This window comes from Rhinoderma darwinii, chromosome 7, assembly GCF_050947455.1.
Source record: "Rhinoderma darwinii isolate aRhiDar2 chromosome 7, aRhiDar2.hap1, whole genome shotgun sequence".
NCBI lineage: Eukaryota > Metazoa > Chordata > Amphibia > Anura > Rhinodermatidae > Rhinoderma > Rhinoderma darwinii.
In genome coordinates this window covers 132,399,776-132,421,424 of record NC_134693.1, presented here as the reverse complement: position 1 = coordinate 132,421,424, position 21,649 = coordinate 132,399,776, and the positions used below count along the sequence as shown (strand labels likewise).

Genomic DNA, 21,649 nt, shown 5'->3' with positions numbered 1-21,649 from the left:
AGGGAACCTGTGGCTAGATTTTAGGGCACTAAACCACCGTATGTAGTTATACTGCTGGGGAATAGCGCCCTAAACAAACCTGTTTAAGCATTTGGTCTAAACGTAGCAAAGAGAGACAATAATTCATCTTTGCATCACAGTGCGAGTCCACGTCATTATACGTGATAGTAATAAGAAGTAACTGTGGGTTTCTAGGCCAAGCTGTCAATACAGAAGCACGATCTACCTCCTCAAGGAATCCAATAATTTTATGGGAAACCATAGAAACTAAACTAGAAGGTGGAGGAGCTTAAAATGCCACCCTTACACTGTACTACATTGGTATACAGCCACTGTCACCCTATCGATCATTCATTGGGAAACTCACAATTTTTGCAGCCACAAATAAACCAAAACCAGTAGCCAGGTATGGAGTCGGTGGCTGGAAATCAATAGCATTATATTAAGGATGATGGAGACTGCAGCCCCTAATGCTTCTATGCAAATCATCCCTCCTAGTGAACGTCACTCAGATCTGTAAACGATACTTCCAATTATATTTATAATACAGCTACCGATCCCAAGCGAAGCTGCACAACTCCGTCAACAGCGACAAACTATCATGTAAAAAGAAATGGTAAAGGAAATGTTGTATACCATGCTGATACAGTTGATGCATGAAAGATAATGTATTGCTGTTCTTGTCAATAAAATTTTAACGGATTTAAAAAAAAAAAAAAAAAGGTAAATGCTGGTTGTGTAAAACACAAGGATAAGTGGATTATGATTAGGGGTTTTGTTTTTTTTGTTCCCAGGTTCGAATTTACCAAATATCCTCATCGCAGCAAACTTCCCTGCTCGTGGATCACTGTCAGGCGACTTCTGGAATCATCCCTCTCCCTGCGCTGCCCTATTTCTGTCCTAGATGCAGAAAGCATTAATCTTATTTCCCAAGGAAAATGCAGCACGGGCTCCAGCGGTAGAGGTTCACTGGCTGTTTTCTTTTCCAGACACGTACAGAGATATAATGGATAACTGCTCCGGTGATCCCTTCTACGACCTCAATCTAATCATTCCTCCACCCAGCCCAACATGCAAGGCTCTGCAGCCGCTATCCAGCCTCCTTCCTGAATATTATTGAGATATATATTTATATTTAATCATTATACATCTACGTCCTAAAACATTCTAGTCAAAGTAGCGCTAATCTTACAGGGTAAAGTACAACGCACAGCTGCTGATATCGGTCACACGGACGTAAAAGTTTCTGGAAGTTCTCAAAACTAAAAAGATATACAAAAAAAAAAAATAGTGCTCATGGGGGCAGGGAGTTTCCTTGACTTCCTGTCAGCCGAACATTACAAGCATCGCCTCTGCAAGTGGATGATAACGGGGAACAACGGAATATGTTCAGTTACACAACAGAACATTTTATTGGTCGTATCCCTTTAATAACCAAATATTCATTTCAGAATATTACAACACAGATTGAGAGAATGACAATTTCCACTCATGCAACCAGAAACTAAGACCCGCTCCTCCTGCATACAGAACTGATTAATTGATATTGAGCCCTTCTCAGTTGGGGACAAAAAGGACACCGTAATTTAAACCAAAAGCTTGTATAAGGTCCTGTTCACACGGTGGGAATTTTGTGGTGGATTCCGCCTCCCATTCATTTCAACGGGAGTCCTGCTTGATCTTCGAGCGGATTCCGCCCGAACCTCCCATTGAACTCAATAGGAGGGGGAATCTTCCTGCCGACGGCAAGAATAATTCCGTGGCGGATTTTGCGGCAGGACCAGATAGAGCATAAGGCTGAAATCAATGTAGTTTTTGATGCCGTTTTTGGAGCCAAAGTCAGAATTGGATTCAATAGAAAGGAGAATCAGAAAAGGAAGGACTTATACTTCCCCTTCCTGTAGGATACACTCCTGGGTTTGGCTAAAACAAAACTGCACGTGTGATTCCAGCCTTATAGATTGACAGGGAAATGCATTATGCCTTTTAATACTGTAACCGAAAACGTAAAACCACATTATGCAGAATACGGCAGAGGGACAGGGATCTGCGTGGTGTGGTGGGTCTCATCTACCCTGGAAATCAATGCAAAAAGAAAAAAAAAAAAGTAAACTGAAGAGATTGCCAAGATTTGGTCCGTGTTGCCATGGAGACAGGACAGTGAAGGCAGCGCTTGTCAGGGGGTTACTTGAACATACATGTAATCTCACTGTGGAGACAAACAGCTTCTCCTTTTTCGCAGCATCACCTGACAGCCCATCCTCCTCCTGTGCACTGTACTGTAAGGAGAACGCATTTCCGATTACCAGTCTTATCATGGAGGCTCTGCGCCATACGTGACCTCTATAAAATGCAGGGAGACGCACAGTTGGAGCCCTCGGGAACGAGAAGTGGGGGGGGGGGGACAGGGAGGAATTTTAATCAATTGGATCTTTTCACATAACTGCAGCGCTGAACACTTCAACCTGTGTGACACTGCTGCATCTGTCCTGCAGCCAATTAAAACGGCTGATCTTATATATAGGTGGGGGAGGGGAATCACCTGCATGCCTGGTATATAACCAACCAAGATATACATTCATTGATGCCATGAGGAAAGCTCCTGCAGTCTGTTCACGTAATATTATGTAAGAAACACAATTGTAGAAACCTTTTTCGTTTACAGTTAGGCACAGCTAATGTCCAGCTACACGTCCGGGTCAGGCTTCATGTCTCATGTATTTTATTTTTACTATTACTTTACCCTCTTTGCGTGTTAATACAATTCTCTCTATTTTAGTGGGACCTACAGCACGAAGCTTTCTGGTTCATGAATAGAATGCCAGGACTACAGTTGGCAATGACACAGGCAGAACACTAGGAGAGAATATCACGGGGTGGGTGGCATGTAACTTGACACAGTGGAGATTTGTATACCATTTAGGGTCCGTGGAGGGAAGTGTGACTGCTACAATGGGAATAGTAAAGGCACCATATCAGTGGTGGTCACCCAGAATACGTTGTTCCAAGCAAACCAAGATAACACTAAACATGGCACACGCAGAAAGCTCAAGTGCTTATGATTTCATGTATTTTTTTTTCTCATTTTTAGGAGGAAATGTACAGTTTAGAGTACAAGCTGCTTCCTGTTTTGCAAGCCACTGTCTTTGCTGTATAAAAAATAAAAAACACGAAAAAAATATCACGTATCATTGCATTCCTCAAGTGATAAAAAGGCCATGGATGATGCAATTCTGCACACAAAATAGGAAAGTCAGAACAGCCCCATAGGAAACATCGCATTTTGGACCCCAACACAGCTGGTTCTTGCATAAACATGTGCATATTATTATCAGGATTAAGTAACAATAAGTAAAAACCTAAAAAGAAAAGAAAGGCTCAATAGGTGTTTACTGCCATTGGCAAAACAGAATTGCCTTTCATTACAGCGTGAATCAGACCTCTGCCAAAAGACAAATATTTCAGAGTTTTAGTCCTGGATTTATTCCCAAATCATCAATTGGTCAAGTTTCTCCTTGGGGTGGATTCACACACGGCAGATTTTGCTGCAGAAATGTCTGTGACCGAAAAGAAGTTCCATTCATCTGAAGAGAACTTGCAAAAAATTCATGCGCTTGCTGCAATAACAACGCCATTCAGATGAGTAGTACTAAATTTCTGCAACACAATCTGCCGCATGTGAATATACCCGAATACAAGGAATTATTCCGGGCCCTCCACTATAGGCCAGATTTTTGTGGGCATAATGCGGCTGCACCACGTGGACCCAATCTGTTTTACGAAATAGGATTCTATGGCGATCTACGTACAGTTCAGCAGATCCACCAGGGGCCCAGTTCTAATATAATATGGACACAAAAGGCTTGTCCACAGGTAACAGAACTGTTGCAGAAAATTTCTACAGGAATTCTACAGAAACTAGCAGGATTTCCGCTGTGGAAAAACCGCACCGTTTCCTGCGTTTTTTACTGAAGAAAACGGTGCAGATTTTGCGGCGTTTTTCTCAATGTTGGGAGATGGCGACATCTCTGAAAAACGCAGTAATTCTGTCCACTTTCCGCAGCAGGGATTGACATGCTGCAGTCCAAAAAATACACACCATAGGTTAATTTCTGGGCAGAAATTTTACGCACCGTGTGGATGAGATTTGTTAAAGATTTGCTGCTACTGTATTCTGCTGCATATTTTCCATTTTCAATTCAGGACTGAAAATCTGCAGCATTCAGTTACGTGTGGACAAGCCCTAAAAACCAGGAAAATCAAACCTTAGGCCTCATGCACAAGACCGTATTTTTGCCGCCGCAATTTATCCGCATTTTTGACGATAAATTGCGGATCCATTCTTTTCTATGGCCCCGTTCACACTAACATGATTTACATGGGTCTGTGCGGGGGCCGCAAATACGCACCGCAAAAACTCAGGACAAGTCATTTTACGGTCCGGATTTACAGATTCACCAATACTGGCGAATTGTCGTGGATCCGTGAGTCCGAAAGACACACTGATGCACGAGGAGAATTATTTGCGTTACGCATCAGACCCGTGGTTTTGCGGACCGCAAAATCAATACGGTCGTGTGCATGAGTCCTTAGTATCAAGTACACACTTTGCAGTCGGGGTGCAGGTTTTTTTTCCCCTCAAGTTTGTCCGGAGCTACTCTCCTAGATGCAACATGCCATGACAGTTTTTGGTCCGATTCGTATGCAATTAAACAGAAAAACCTCTGTCCGTATGATGTAAGACGCATACAGAAGTACAGTTGAGGTCCCATGCATGAATGGGAACCTTATTGAATGGGAACCCTATTACAGTCGTGTGCATGAGGCCTAACTAAAAGCTGTCAACAGGTTCTAAAAAATAAGTTTGACCATACCTTTTACATGTGCTTGTGGCAGAGAATTTAGAAGGGTACGTTCAGACTTGCAGGTATCTGCACGTTGTTTCCACTCAGGCAGAAAGCTTCAAAAAGGCCCTGTGTAAAAGCGGTGACGTCGTTTTCCATAGTAGCAGGTCTACCAACGTATCCAGAAAATTTATTCTTTGAGAAAAAAAAATCAAATAAAATCTGCGTCAATTTAAAATGTGAAGATCCTTCCTGCAGCGCCGCTATTGAACATCTGCGCATTAACCTGCTATAGCGCTATAATACTAAAATCTAACACTACAGAATATTGAACAATTTATATTGAAGTTCGCGTGGGCTCACAAATCTCTCACCTCCCATAAAATTCATCTCAAAATATAGAGGATCATTATTAAATGGAAAATATGGATGATGTTATGCAGCAGCCCATATTGGAGTAGGTACGTGAAGTCAACTCTTGGCAGCAATTAGCAGGACATGACATAACCACACATAGTAAGGCTTCGTTCACATCTGCGTTGTGACATCAGTTTTCGAGAATACGTTGAAATAAAATACGTTGAAATAAAAATGTTAAAAAAATGGACAGACTGACGGAGGCCAGACTGAATGCAACGGAAGGTAAAATGTTTTTGACGGATCAGTTTAGCGGCTCCGTCAAAAAAACGGACTCTGACGTTTGTGTCAGTTTGTCATCAGTTAAACTCCGTTTTTAATTGATCCGTTTTTATCTTTGCATCTTTCTTGCTTTCATAATTGATACAAACGGACGGCATATCAGATTGTATCCGTCATCCGTTGACTTCAATGTTAAAAAAAACACAGAAAGGTACTTTCCTTCAGGTTTCCGTAATTTGACGGAAACCATAGCGCAGCAGACTAAGCTATTGCTTCAGTCAAAAAAAACGGAAACCTGACGGAACGGAGCATAACTGAGCACGACTGATGCAAATACAAAACCCATTGAAATCAATGGGTTTTTTGACTGAAACGTTAAAGAGGCTCTGTCACCACATTATAAGTCCCCTGTCTCCTACATAAGGAGATGGGCGCTATAATGTAGGTGACAGTAATGCTTTTTATTTTAAAAAAACGATCTGTTTTCACCACTTTATTAGCGATTTTAGATTTATGCTAATGAGTTGCTTAATGCCCAAGTGGGCATGTTTTTACTTTAGACCAAGTGGGCGTTGTACAGAGGAGTGTATGACGCTGACCAATCAGCATCATGCACTCCTCTCCATTCATTTACTCGGCGCATAGGGATCCTGCTAGATCCTTATGTGCTGTCTTATACTAACACATTAACAATACTGAAGTGTTTAGACAGTGAATAGACATTCCACGAGATGTCTATTCACAATCTCTGCACTTCGTTACTCTGTCTGTGGTAGTTACAGCAGAGGAAGCGTAATCTCGTTGTAACCTGTCATCTATAGCGTAATCTCGCGAGATTACGCTTCCTCTGCTGTAACTACCACAGACAGAGTAAGAAAGTGCAGAGATTGTGAATAGACATCCCGTGGAATGTATATTCACTTTCTAAACACTTCAGCATCGATAATGTGTTAGTATAAGACAGCACATAAGGATCTAAAAGAATCCCTATGTGCTGCCTAAATGAATGGAGAGGAGTGCATGATGCCGATTGGTCACTGATTGGTCAGCGTCATACACTCCCCTGTACAACGCCCACTTGGTCTAAAGTAAAAACACGCCCACTTGGGCATTAAGCTACTCATTAGCATAAATCTAAAATCGCTAATAAAGTGGTGAAAACAGATAGTTTTTTAAATAAAAAGCATTACTGTCACCTACATTATAGCGCCCATCGTATGTAGGAGACAGGGCACTTATAATGTGGTGACTGAGCCTCTTTAACTTCCGTTCTTGTGGTCCTCTGACGGATCTACTAGAACGGAGGCACAATACAGATGTGAACGAAGCCTAAATATTACTTTTATCCGGGTTAGGCTTCATGCACACGACAATTTATTTTTTTTACTGTCCGCAAATACCAATCTGTAGTCATCCACAACTCATCCGCATATACGATGCGCTGTCCGCACATACGGTCCGTAGTTCATCCGTATTTACGGACCCGAAAAAAAAAGAGGGCGAAATCTTGGATAATCCCCTGGCGTCGCATAGCAACGGATCTGCAATTACGGAAGGCTACACATTTAATCAATTACGGAAGAGCCCATAGACTTCTATGGGGAGTCCGTACCGTAATTACAGACAAGAATATGACATGTTCTATAATTTGTGGATCATTTCTATGGCACGGACACCCATCCGTAAATATACTGAAAGGTGTCTGTTACCCATAGGAATGAATGGGTCCACAATTTCCTCCGTAATTTCGTCTGATCTAGGAGGATGATTGCAACTGCAGCAGTGTATAGAATTAAATAGGAATCTAGGATGGATCCATAATTATCCGTTCGCAATGATGCATCCATGACAAGTCTGATGTAAATGAATATAAAATGAATGTAAATAACTGCATTATGCTGGAGTGATTATGTACGGTATATATTTGTAGCTATGTGGACATTAAATATAATTAAAATACAAAAAAAATAAGTTACATTCTGGAAGCAGCGGCACCGTAATTATGGCAGTAGTTTTTTGGGGGAAAGTCAGAGCTGGAATAAAATGCAAAGCAGGAAGGAAGGTGGGTAGATCAGAGGCGGACAGAGTCTACACCTGGTTTTCGAGACGGTTGCTGACGATTTGTTTGCAGGCAGAGTCTCGCACAAGGGCTCCATTTAACTAAAGACTGAAGCAATGAGGTCTAAACTTTACAAGTGTCACTTTTCACATAGTAGCCGTTTCAATAACAAAGTAAAAGACTCGTCACCGTGCCAGGTAGCTATGGACACAAATGCACCGCGATCCGCCTGTTAACAAGAGACGGCTCATAAGGACAACACTGACTGTTATTAGCATGTAACAACAATATACCGGCTACTAACAAAATGTTACTTATTAGATTTAAATAATAAAACGTCATGGGTCCTGATCAAATCTTTTTCATACCCAATATCCAAGCTGATAAGGAATCTAAAAAATATAAAGTATATACAAATCTTTTTTTACAGGGAAAAACCCTTTGATATTATGACAATTCAAAAAGTCTGCTAATGCTCAGGACACAGATACAATTGAATACTATGGCAGAGCAAAGAGCTATCATCTCCGCCATTCACTATGCTGCAGGCCACATTAGGCCTGCAGCCTATAAGACGCTGGGACATGATCCCTCGCGGCGGCCTACGCAGTGGTCCAGTCTCGGTGTTTCATGGGCTGCAGGCCTTACATGGCTGAGGAGGCTGTGCAGCTCCACTCATCGCAGGGACGGGGTTAAGAGAGTATAAGTTTCTTTATTTATTTGGGGGGCACCATCTACAGGAGGCTGGTTGTGTAGCACTACTAAGGGAACTGTAGGGCACTATCTACAATTGCAACCATAATATATAACAAACTGTAAAAGGAAAGCAACAAACAAAAGCTACATGTGAAACCGTGCAGCATTATCTTATGTACAGGAGTCAGCCCATTACAGGGCAGTACAACCTAGGAACTAGGGACATGGTGGGAGTGGATCCAATACTGGGACATAACAAAAGGACCGATTCCACAATCCAACAATTAAAAACAAGCCTTAGGCCTCATGCACACAACCATAGTGATGTGCACGGGCCGTGATTTGCGGCTCGGTCGGCCGGGGAGTGTCACCCGCGGGCCGCGCACATGGCCGCGTGCATTCATTTCTATGAGCCTGGACCGCAAAACATGGCCGTAATAATACGTCCTATCTTTTTGCGGTCCAGGCTCCTGGGCAATGCACGGACTGTGGAAACCACGGTCGTGTGCATGGGCCCATTGAAACGAATGGGGCCGCAATTCACCCGCAGATTTGCGGGTGAATTACGGCCACAAAAATACGTTTGTGTGCATGGGGCCTAAAACAAACAAAAAAATTGAAGAAATGGAAAAAAGAGCAACTTTGTTCATTTGTGAGATTGCAATATTATGTTGAGCCATTTTACAGCTATACGTGTCAGGCAACGTGAGCAACATTACAGCTCCCACAGGGGTCGTCACTCAGCTTTCCCAAACTCCTGCATTACAAAAAGATAATAGCAATACATTCATCACTATTAAATTAGCCATTGAGTAGTCTAGCCGGATGACAGATGATGTGGCCATTCCAGTTGTCCCCAGTGTAACCATAACGGATATAAAATTACAGAATTTTTCAAAAATATTTTTGGGGAGCGGCACATTTTTTACATAAATACAGCAGGTTTTTATTCCCATTTCTACCGGGCTCCCAGGTAACAGGTGACCTGCGCTGCAGCGTGCTCAGTATACAGCATGGTTAACAGGGGATGAAATTAAATCAAGGTATACATACTGAAATTCCCCTAAGACAGGACCAACATGACGTTTATCTGCATTTTGCAGTTTAGGACAAAATCCATTAAAATAACATATGTAGTAGAGCCGGTACCGCATGACTATGTGCCACAGTGGTGAGCGCTGTTTGGGAGAATGAACGCGCTTGTTTCCAAGGTAACAGTCATGTTGACAGTCTCATGTGAATAGCACTATGATGTCCTGTTTTATGCAGGATTTGGTTTCTGTGCGAACAACTAAAATCATTCTGTTTGCTGCCATGGCCATGTCTTGCGTTGTTTTTTCAGGAAAAATAGCGGCCACGATATTAATAAGCCACACTCTGAAAAGTGCTTATTGTAAACTATTAGAACGTTTCCATAATTGTGACTGGAACGCTTACGGGGGAGTTTATTAAGACTGGTGTTTTATTCGGGCATAAAAATAGAAAAAGTTGCAAAAATGTTTTTGCCTAAACCGGAAAACTGGCACAAGGGGCTTTATAAATTCCCGCCTTAGGCCGGGCTCCCACGTAGCGTAAACTCTGGAATTTCCACGATGGAATTCTGTGTGGAAATTACGCAGCATTTACAGCAGCAGCAAAATGAATGAAATATAGAAAATGTCATGCCCACACTGCGAAATAAAAACGCAGAAAGTGTGTGTGGAAAGTGTTCTGCAGTGCGACTTTCAATTCCGCAGCATATCCATTTATGCTGCAGGTTTTGAAGCTGCGTGTTCGGCCGACAGACTTCAATGGGGAACAGAAATTCCCCAATAGATTTGTTTTGCTGCTGTTTTCACAGCGGAAACGCAGTAAAAAACCACTGGAAATCCACAGGTCCACATATACCTGGATATAAATCGATCTTTAACACTGAGGGTATGTTCACACGCACTGTTTTCAGACGTAATTCGGTCATTTTACGCCTCAAATTACACCTGAAAAACCGGCTCCATTACGCCTACAAACATCTGCCCATTGCTTGCAATGGGATTTACGATGCTCTGTTCCCACGAGGTGTAATTTTACGCGTCGCTGTCAAAATACGGCACGTAAAATGACGGCTCGTCAAAAGAAGTGGACACTTCTTGGGACGTTTTTGGAGGCGTTTTTCATTGACTCCATTGAAAAAAAAGAGTTCCAAAAACGGCCGTGAAAAACGCGAGTTGATAAAAAAAAAAAAGACTGAAAATCAGGAGCTGTTTTCGCCTGAAAACAGCTCCGTATTGTCAGACGTTTTTGCTCACTACGTGTGGACATACCCTAAATCTGCAGGTAAAACCGCTGCGGAAAAACTGCAAAAGTAGGGTTTAAGAATGCATACATAGTTACATAGTTACATAGTTACATAGTTAGTACGGCTGAAAAAAGACACATGTCCATCAAGTCCAACCAAGGGAAGGGAAAAGGGAAGGAAAAATTTCTACACATAGGAGCTAATATTTTTTTGTTCTAGGAAATTATCTAACCCTTTTTTAAAGCCATCTACTGTCCCTGCTGTGACCAGCTCCTGCGGTAGGCTATTCCATAAATTCACCGTTCTTACTGTAAAGAAGCCTTGTCGCCTCTGCAGCTTGAACCTTTTTTTCTCCAGACGGAGGGAGTGCCCCCTTGTTTTTTGAGGGGGTTTTACAAGGAACAGGATATCACCATATTTTTTGTATGTGCCATTAATATATTTATATAAGTTAATCATGTCCCCCCTTAGTCGTCTTTTTTCAAGGCTAAATAGGTTTAATTCTTTCAATCTTTTCTCATAACTTAAATTCTCCATGCCCCTTATTAGCTTCGTTGCTCTTCTTTGTATTTTTTCCAACTCCAGGGCATCCTTTCTATGAACTGGAGCCCAGAACTGAACTGCATATTCTAGATGGGGCCTCACTAATGCTTTGTAAAGTGGCAATATTACATCTCTGTCCCGCGAGTCCATGCCTCTTTTAATACACGACAATATCTTGCTGGCCTTTGAAGCAGCTGATTGACACTGCATGCTGTTATTGAGTTTATGATTTACAAGAACACCCAGATCCTTCTCAACAAGTGAATCCGCCAGTGTAGCTCCCCCTAGGACATATGATGCATGCAGGTTGTTGGTACCCAGATGCATAACTTTACATTTATCTACATTAAACTTCATCTGCCAAGTGGACGCCCAAACACTTAGTTTGTTTAAATCTGCCTGTAATTCATGAACATCTTCCATAGTCTGAACTATATTACATAGCTTGGTGTCATCTGCAAAAATAGAAATAGTGCTATTAATCCCATCCTCTATATCATTAATAAATAAGTTGAATAATAGTGGTCCCAGCACTGAACCCTGGGGTACACCACTTATAACCGGTGACCATTCAGAGAAGGAATCATTGACCACAACTCTCTGGATACGGTCCTTGAGCCAATTCTCAATCCAATTACAAACTATATTTTCTAAACCTATAGTCCGTAATTTACCCATTAGGCGTCTATGGGGGACAGTGTCAAATGCCTTTGCAAAGTCCAAAAACACTAAATCCACAGCGGCCCCTCTGTCTAGACTTCTGCTTACCTCTTCATAAAAACAGATTAGGTTAGTTTGACAACTTCTGTCCTTAGTAAAACCATGCTGGCTGTCACTTATAATGCTATTTATTGTCACATAATCCTGTATATAGTCCCTCAATAGCCCCTCAAACATTTTCCCCACGATGGATGTTAAGCTTACTGGTCTATAATTACCCGGGGAAGACCTAGAGCCCTTTTTGAAAATAGGCACCACATTTGCCCTGCGCCAGTCCCTTGGCACTATACCAGTCACTAGAGATTCTCTGAATATTATGAAAAGGGGGACAGAAATAACTGAACTAAGCTCTTTAAGAATTCTAGGGTGTAACCCATCTGGTCCCGGAGCCTTGTGCACATTTATTTTATTTAATTTAGCTTGGACCATCTCTACATTCATCCAATTCAGTATATCAGCCGATATATTAACAGCACTGGCACCGGCTACATCAGCTGCTCTTTCTTCAGTTGTATATACAGAGCTAAAGAACCCATTTAGTAACTCTGCCTTCTCTTGATCCCCTGTGATCAACTCCCCATTACCATTATCTAGGGGTCCTACATGTTCAGACCTTGGCTTTTTTGCATTTATATGCTTGAAGAATTTTTTAGGATTTGTTTTACTATCCTTGGCCACCTGCCTTTCATTTTGTATTTTTGCTAATTTTATTACATTTTTACAGATTTTATTAAGCTCTTTATATTTTACAAAGGCTACAGCTGTACCCTCAGATTTGTATTTTTTAAATGCCCTTTTTTTGTCATGTATTGCCCCTTTCACAGAAGGTGTAAGCCATGTGGGGTTTAATTTGAGTCGTTTATACTTATTACCTGTAGGAATAAATTTTGCACTATAATAACTCAAAGTAGATTTGAAAATCTCCCATTTATCATTTGTTCCATTATTTGACATTAGTTCTTCCCAGTCCATATCCTGAATTGCAGCCCTCATCCTGGGGAAATTGGCTTTCTTAAAATTAAATGTTTTTGCCCTCCCAGCCTGCGTTTGTTTTTTACAGTATAGGTAAAATGTAACTATATTGTGATCACTGTTACCGAGGTTTTCACGAACATTGACATTCCCAACAAGATCTGCATTATTAGAAATGACCAGATCCAACAGAGCTTCACCTCTAGTCGGGTCTTCCACAAACTGGCCCATAAAATTTTCCTGCAACAGGTTGAGGAAATGTCTCCCCTTTGCAGTTGAAGCCGAACCATGACACCAATTAATATCCCGGAAATTAAAATCTCCCATTATCACTACAGTACCCGTCTGTGCAGCCCGCTCCATCTGTTTATATAGCTGAACTTCCATCTCCTCAGTTATATTGGGGGGTCTATAGATTACACCAAAAGTAATTTTTTCAGTGTTTACCTCCCTTTCTAGTTCCACCCACAAGGTTTCAACCTCCTCACAGTCTTCACCCACTATTGTCTCTTTCACACTCGCCTTCATATCACTTCTCACATACAGACATACACCACCACCTTTCCTATTTGTCCTGTCTTTACGAAAAAGTGTAAAACCCTGTAGATTTACAGCCCAGTCACGTGAAGAGTCCAGCCATGTTTCAGCAACACCAACTATATCTATATTTTCTTCCAGTATCAAGGCCTCCAGCTCCCCCATTTTACTTGCTAGACTTCTGGCATTTGTGAACATACACTTTAATTTGCCTGTCAGTTTTTCACTTTTATTATCAGAAATGTGATTTGACATTAATCGGTCCTTTTTATTTACACTGATGTTTTGTAACGAAAGGATCTCCTTATCCCATACGTCGCCATTGACTACAATACAAATAAAAACGTACACGAGTGTAGTAGATTACGCTTTTCAGGACATGGGGAAAAAAAGGGATACAACGTAAGCACACAAAACGTATACACAGACGACACCATAAGGGCATCCGTCCTGACCATAGAAACCAACGCTGTGGTACGCGTTTTGACACTGCTTTTTCTTGTCAAAACGTGCACATCGGACGTACAGCAAAATCGAGATGTGAATTTAGCCTAATGCTAAACTTTACAGAAAGCAAATTTACTGCAATGTTGGTGAAAATCTGAATTTTATCCTGTAAAGAGTGGTTTCTTTTTTTCCAAACAAAACTTTAGCAGCATTGCATTTATTTTAGATTCCTGGCTGACTATTTAGGATACACGGAGTAAAATAAGATGGCTGCACACAGACACGGGGCGTGAGGATGACTCATCAGCTTCAGGACAGGTCTGGGAAGCATTAGCGGAGACGCTGCATTGTAACTGCTAGAGACAAGAGGAAACCAATGACTTACAGAGTGCTGTGCGGCCTGCTACAATGTAACACTGCGAATACAGAGAGGAACAATTATAGAAGGTATATCTTGTGTATAATACCATCCTATCAGAAATAGTCTATTACCCTATAAAATGGGTAGATATTCTTTCATGAACGAGCGATGATTTAGCGAGTTGTTTGCATTCGAAAGACGGTCTATTAGATAAAGTAATCTCTTAAGATTTCCACGGTTTAGTCGTTACTGCGACCATTGCCCGCAATAGAACCAACCTTCAACAAAAACCACACCTCATCTCTGATCTGCTAACAACTGGCAGATTTCTGATCAGATGATGGAATGTTTCAGTGACAAACTATTATCTTTCACTCAGGTAGACGTGGCCGATCCACGAAAACCCAACCACTTATCGTTCGCTGTTTGATTTTTACACGTGGTGATTATCTCTTGTATTTGACTGAGTGTACGTCCGTCTAAATCAGGCCTTTACGCACTGAAACTCACATGAGGCTTTCAAGAATTCACTGCACATAATTACTTACAAAAACCAAATCATTCAATGTACTGTAGATAAAGGTTACAAGTATGATTAGTGGCATTTCACATAAATTTTCAATTACAGGTTATAAGTTCCATTTAGGCTTCGTTCACATCTGCGTCAGGTCTCCATCCAGGCGTTCCGTTAGAGCTTTCCGTCAGAACGTAACCCTGACTGAAACAAACGGAAACCATAGGTTTCCATCACCATTGATTTCAATGGTGACTGATCCGGTGCCAATGGTTTCCGTTTGTCTCCGTTGTGCAAGGGTCCCCGCCGTTTTTGACGGAAACAATACCGTAGTCGACTGCGCTATTCATTACGTCAAAACGACAGAACCCTTGCACAAAGGAGACAAACGGAGACCATTTGCACCGGATCCGTCACCATTGAAATCAATGGTGATGCAAACGTAAAACTTATGGTTTCAGTCAGGGTTCCGTTCTGATGAAAAGCTTAGACGGAAAGCCAGAACGGAGCCCTGATGCAGATGTGAACGAAGCCTTAGATGAGCAGATATTCGGTCAGACTACAACACTAAGAAGCGATCGTACATGATGATCGCCTAATGTGAATAGGTGTAGTGACTGAACGACGAGCGATAGAACGCCCGTTGATCGTACAAATATTAGTTTATGAGAACATAAAAATAATTGTTAGTTGTTCTGACACTGGCATGTAAACATGAATCGTGTGATAGACAAGTGACATTGTTAAATAGGCAACCAAACATATTTTTAACGATTATTTAAACGATAACGACGTGTGAAAATACTTGTCTAATTGCTATTTGAGCGCTTACAGACATCGTATCGAAGATTGCTAATACGAATTTCTGCTTGTGTAAACGGACCTTAAAAGGCTGTCCGGGACTTTAAAAAAAAATGTGCCAAGAGAAGGAAAGTGGATAAAATAAAAAATAAAACCAACACTCAACTGTTTAACCCCCTATTGCTCTAGAACTACCGCTCCTGTGGTTCCTGCCGGTCGTTCTCGACTTCCCTAAACATGAACGATGCAGCCAATCACGGTGATAAGGCCAGTGATTGGCTGCAGACCTGCAGTAGTTATGTGTGAACGGCACCTCATCACTGCATGGCGAGTTAATAGAGGCCGGTGGGGGCAATCAGAGCAGCGGAGCTGGAGAAGAGGGGGATTAAGTAGGCAAATCTTTTTTATTTTATCCACTTTCCTTCATTCTAAAGTCCTGAACAAACACCTTAAAACCGGAATCACACACGCAGTTTTGATGCATGTTTTGGCGCAGTTCTTTTAGCCAAACACAGGAGTGGACTCAAAAGAAAGGAGATGCATCAGTCTTTTCTTTATACCTTTCCTTTAGATCCACTTCTGCCTTTGGCTTAAAAAACTGATCCAAAAACTGCATCAAAACAGTGTGTGAGATCCTGGCCTAAAGGTTATAGTCACGAGACGGCATCATGATTATATGTATTCAACAGAAAGTCGTGACAACCCATGGATGACCTATATCTACCGGCAGATTATTCACATGTGTGGTTTGTAAGGTGCTCACTGGAGGTATATTCAGTAAAGACAATATATTGGTAAGCAGATTTCTTTTCTAAAGGTCTGCACGTTTCCGCTCCCATAAAAGCCCAGTCGTTCCGATAATATGAGGGCTTGTCCACACAACGGAATTGCTGCTGAAAATTTCAGCATGAATTCCGCAGAAACTAGCAGACATTCCGCTGCGGAAAAACCGTACAGTTTCCTCCGTTTTTTTACTGCAGAAAATTGTGTGTATTTTGCTGCGTTTCTCTCAATGTTGGGAGATGGTGAGATCTCCTCTGAAAAATGCAGCAATTTGGTCCATTTTCCGCAGCAGGAATTGACATGCTGCGGTACGAAAAATACTCAACGAAGGTGAATTTCTGGTCGTAAATTTTACGCAGAGCGTGAATGAGATTTGTTAAATCTCATCCACTTTGCTGCTACTGTATTCTGCTGCGTAAATCTCATCCACTTTGCTGCTACTGTATTCTGCTGCGTAAATCTCATCCACTTTGCTGCTACTGTATTCTGCTGCGTAAATCTCATCCACTTTGCTGCTACTGTATTCTGCTGCGTAAATCTCATCCACTTTGCTGCTACTGTATTCTGCTGCGTTTTTTAAGTCCGCAATCCTGGATGAAAAATACCCAGCAATTCTGCTATGTGTGGACAAGCCCTAAAACGTCAGATGCTGCAGTGGTGCTTGAGTAATACTACACTATAGGCTAAAGCCAGCAAAGTCTGCGCTGATCCACTATACCGTTCTCCACTACTACTGTAAATGGAACTATGGGCAACTAATTTTGTCTGAAAGCTCTGCTAACAATCAGAATATTCGTCTGCAAACTCACACGGTTCTCAATGAGTCTGCATTCAATACTGGGATCACACATGGCTGAATCTTTGAAATTTAAGTCTAAACTTCGAAAAAAGATAAGCCAGCTCACTGAGGTCTACAGGCCCCATTCAGCTGTTACAGGGAACAATGACTCCTATATTTTGATTAATTTTCTGCTTGTGAAATAGAACTAAATATGAAACACATGTGCTTGTGTTTAGGACACTATGGATATTTACTACACCATGCAGCCGAAATCAAAGTACTTGCAGACTAGCATAACGAACCCCTTTCTCCCGAAAATATTAAGACCCTGAAACAGGAGCTGGTGGCAGATGACTTAACATCGTAGCGAGTCCCTTTAGTGGAGAAGTAATTTTGCTGAAAGTGAAATGTAATTAAATTCAGAGGTTTAGTGTATTGTACATTATGGTAATATAACGCAACATTGTACACAAACCAAACTACCTTTAACAGAAATTGTCAATTAAGGCTAGGACTACATGGCGACTATAGCCGGGTGGCCTAAGATCGCTGTGTGCCCCTGCGTGCATCACACGTTATTAAAGTGGATACGTACAAGTGTCGCGGCCAGAGTCGCCTTGTAGCCCTAGCCTAAAAAAATATAGAACTGGGAAAACTATGAACTGATTTGATTCTAAGGCCCTATTCACATCATGTTTCTTGGCCTAGGGTTAGCGTAAACAAACGTAGGCGGTGACAGATGCCTAAGGCTAAGTTCACACAGTTTTTTGACGCGGAAACCGTGCCAAAAAAACTCGTCAAAAACGGCCCGAAAATGCCTCCCATTGATTTGGGCGTTTACGCCTCTGACCTCCCATTGACTTCAATGGGAGGCAGAGAAAGCGTGTTTCACAGAGTTTTATGCCCGCGGCGCTCAATGGCCGCGGGCGAAAAACGCAGCGAAAATCGGCGTGCAGGGAGAGGAAAATATGCCTCAAACTTCCAAATGGAATTTTGAGGCAGAAATTCCGCTTGCAAAAAAACTCAGTGTGAACATAGCCTAACAGTGGCCTAGTTCATATTTTTGTTGCAGTTTCGCTATTGTTTCCGATAAAACCACGGACAACCCGAAAGAACCCATTAAAGTCAATTTGTTTCGTTGGCCGCCGGTTGTGTCTGTGGTACAACGGAGCAGAACAACAGAAATATCAGCACAAGTGTGAACCTGCTTTAAGACTAACGGTATCCTGAACATAAGGCCGAATACAGGACGAACGTAGAGTACGTCCGTGTGACGGCCGTTAAAACAACGGCAGTCACATGGATGCGTGTATTTCAATGGTGCCATTCACACGTCCGTTATTTCAACAGGTCGTGTGAAGGGTCCGTTGATAAATAGAATATGTCCTATTTTGTTCCGTTTTCACGGATCCCTCCATAGACTCCGGTCTATGGGGATCATTGAAGACGGAACCCTGCACGGGGACACCTCTGACGTGAAAAACTTCAAGTTTTTCACGTCCGAGTTTCCCCGCGCTCGTGTGAATCTGGCTTAAGAGTTATTGAAAAGCTTATGATTTATATGTTCAACACTGTGACAGACGCCATACATCATCCATAGGCTCCCTTGCTAAAAAATAAAACCATATACCACATGGTATCAATATTATATATTTTTTTGCAGGCTCCCGTTGAATGAACTAGTGTAGTCTACTACGCTATTCCATAACTAAAAGGTATACCAGCCTGACGAAGGTCAAAAAGACACGCTTTTGGCCTCAGTCTGACTAATAAAGCCCTATAGATACATTTAGCGTGTACGTCAGGAGCTTTCCTGTGTGTAAACCACGAGTTCACCACAGTCAATCTGACGTCCACCAGGCCCTACCTGCTATATTAGGTTACTAAAATTATTTAAACACTGAAAATAAAAGCAGAGTCCTTTATGCAAAATGATCAGAAACGTTCTGTTGACTAAAAAAATAAAAAAGTTACTAGGGGAGGTCAAAAAGTAGGCAGGCACAGCACAAAAATAAAACAATTTCCCTTCCCCTTTTATGTAGGTTTAACTTTAGTAATTATTTTAGCATTTGCAAACTCCTCGATCGCACCTCGAAGAATTAACCATTGAATCCAGAAAAAGCTTACTCTACCAAATTACAGTCAAGTTCAATATAAATATTCATGTATAGATCAACACAGGTCTATCTGATGGTTTTTTGGTACGGATCTAACCAAACTGTCCTGTTAAACTGGCCGTACACCGACAGATTCACACCAAGATAAACTGTATGGGGAAAACACAACTGAGCCCTTAATGTCTGCCATCAGGGTCAATCACCTCAAGCCAATAAGAGCGTTCATGTTTATTGGGGGAGTCAGGAGGATCGCTGATGGTGGAAAAAATTTAACCATCTTATACATATGGCCAGGCCAGCTTTAGCCTTCTGCCATTAAAGGGGTAGTCCAGGCAGGGAGCCTTTTTTTCATGCCGATGACCTATCCACAGAGTAGGTCATCCGTATAGGATCATGACCAATGGGGGTCAGACACCTGGACCGATCAGCTGTTCTGGATGCCTTCAGGCATCGGAAGTTAAGCGGTGGTCGGTGATGGAAGCAGATGGCTCTGACCAATGTATAGCGGCCGTGCTGCGACACTGAAGCCAGCTCTGCTCCTATTCACCCAGAACAGCTGATCGATGCGGGGTCCGGCTGTCAGACCTGTGGATAGGTCATCAGTATGAAAGACCGCACCCTGCCTGGACAACCCCTTTAATCTCTAGTTTCCAAGCATTCAGTGCTTAGTCATTCTTCATTAGTACAAGATGTGGAAACCATGGCTCAAACGCTGCTATATACTGACAGAAACGAACAAGTGTAAGATCTGAGGCTATGTTCACACTTGCATCGTTTATAACAAAAACCTCAATGCATTTACGGATCCCAACAGCGCCCAATGGGAAAGCTTTTTTGACAATGAGGTCCGTCGTGGTGTCCAAAACCAGAATCATCTGGAACCTGGATCCATAACACGTGCAGCAATATAAGAGTTTTTCAGTTCACAACATTCAGGTATATTATAGTTGAACATACCCGCTTATTAACTGCTCAGAACATTAAAAAAAAAAAAAAAACAGACAACCAAAACAATTAGTAAAAAAGGAACTCCATCGCATTTGGGACTCCAGCCCACGGCATCCCTTTGGCTCTGTACTACGTAACTGTAGGCACTCTGGTTGGCGCAGTAGAGTGCTTCCATACTGGACTGTATCACAGAAGTCATTTGCCCCAGAAGTCAGGCCTCTAGGGGTAAATATTTCTGTAACAGGACATCCGATAGAACATGGCACTATTTTATGGAACAGAGGCTTAGGCCCAATTCACACGGAGTATTTTGATCCTGATTTTGACACGGAAACCGCATCGGAATCAGGGAGGTGGAGGAGTTTTTTCCCCCAGCTCGCTCGCAGCAAAACGAAAAAAAAAAAATTAAAAAAACGGCATACACTTTTTTTGCCGCAGTTCCGCATCTCATCGAAATCCATGGGAGGCAGAGAACGTGTTTTTCGCTGAATTTTTTCCCTGCGCCACTCAATCGGGGCAAGAATTTGCAGGCAGGGCCAAATCTGCCTCGAAAGAATTGAGGCAGATTTCTTTGCCTGCAAAAAAACCTCTATATGAACAGGGCCTTACAGAAGTACAGTATGTCCCAACAGACTGCTATGGACGTTGTATTATGGCTCCTTACAAAACAGATCTTTTTTTACTGATAATGTTTTTTTTATACCAGGAATTAACAAAAATTAATCAGCAGCGCCGACCATTATAAATAGTCAAAAAACTTGGTGTTTGTGATTAGATTTTCATCTCTCTCTTACGGAATATACAGATTTTAATAAGTGACGTAAGCAAACAATACAATCTGTATCCTTGATGTTCATAGAGAAATAGCATTCTTGCAAGATACAAGGCAAGGATGTGAGGGCCGGCAGGCAGCACTTTGAGCTTTGTGGTATTCAACGCAAACATGAATAACAAGGATGTACACACAGTTCTGGTAAACAACCAGCGTTGCTCTTTCCGATGTTCTGCTCAGAGTACCAGAACATCGGAAAACACGGAAGCGCCTCTTCTATTGCACGACAGACACCACAGGCAGCCAACGGAACCCATTGATTTTAGCGGGTTTTGTTGTGGTGTCCATACTTTTACCTTTCGGGTATACTCGCCGGATCTGCAATGGAGGCCCCTGACGCAGATGTGAACGAGGCCTAGTACAACTGCCCTATGGATGACTGCTAGTAGGGCTGGGTTCACACCAGCGCTGATCTTTCCATTGTTCTGCTCCGTCAGAACACCAAGATATTGACCAGTGCAGGAGATATGTGGGAGAGATCCTCCAGCTCACCTGACACTTGACATGTGTGTCGTAGACATCGCACGGAATCTCGTGTCGGCGCACGATGGGTAAAGACAGGCAAAGGCAAAGGGTTGAATCCAGCGTTGTAGAGGATAAAATGGAAACTTATTCCAAGTTTACTGATATCGAGGTTTAAAAAGGTCCAATAAGTATGGAGTCCTGGTGTGCAGACAGGAGTGTGTGTCGGTCCAGTCGTGAAGCCTACGCGTTTCAGACGTGTTACACGTCCTTGACCAGTGCATGCCGATTAATATGATAGGATATATAAACCACCAA

The 21,649-nt window shown here is 42.1% G+C and overlaps 1 protein-coding gene across 4 annotated transcripts in view; it reads right to left on the bottom strand.

Annotated features, from left to right (window-relative positions):
* Positions 1–21,649, bottom strand: part of SETD5 (SET domain containing 5) — a 96,383-nt gene that overhangs the window by 59,995 nt on the left and 14,739 nt on the right. For 3 of the 4 annotated variants that reach the window (XM_075834065.1, XM_075834070.1, XM_075834066.1), the window contains exon 2: positions 4,875–5,039. The exons of the other annotated variant lie outside the window; for it this stretch is intronic. The gene's annotated coding sequence lies outside the window, so the exon portion shown is untranslated. The remainder of the gene's footprint in view (positions 1–4,874; positions 5,040–21,649) is intronic. 4 annotated transcript variants of the gene reach the window in all.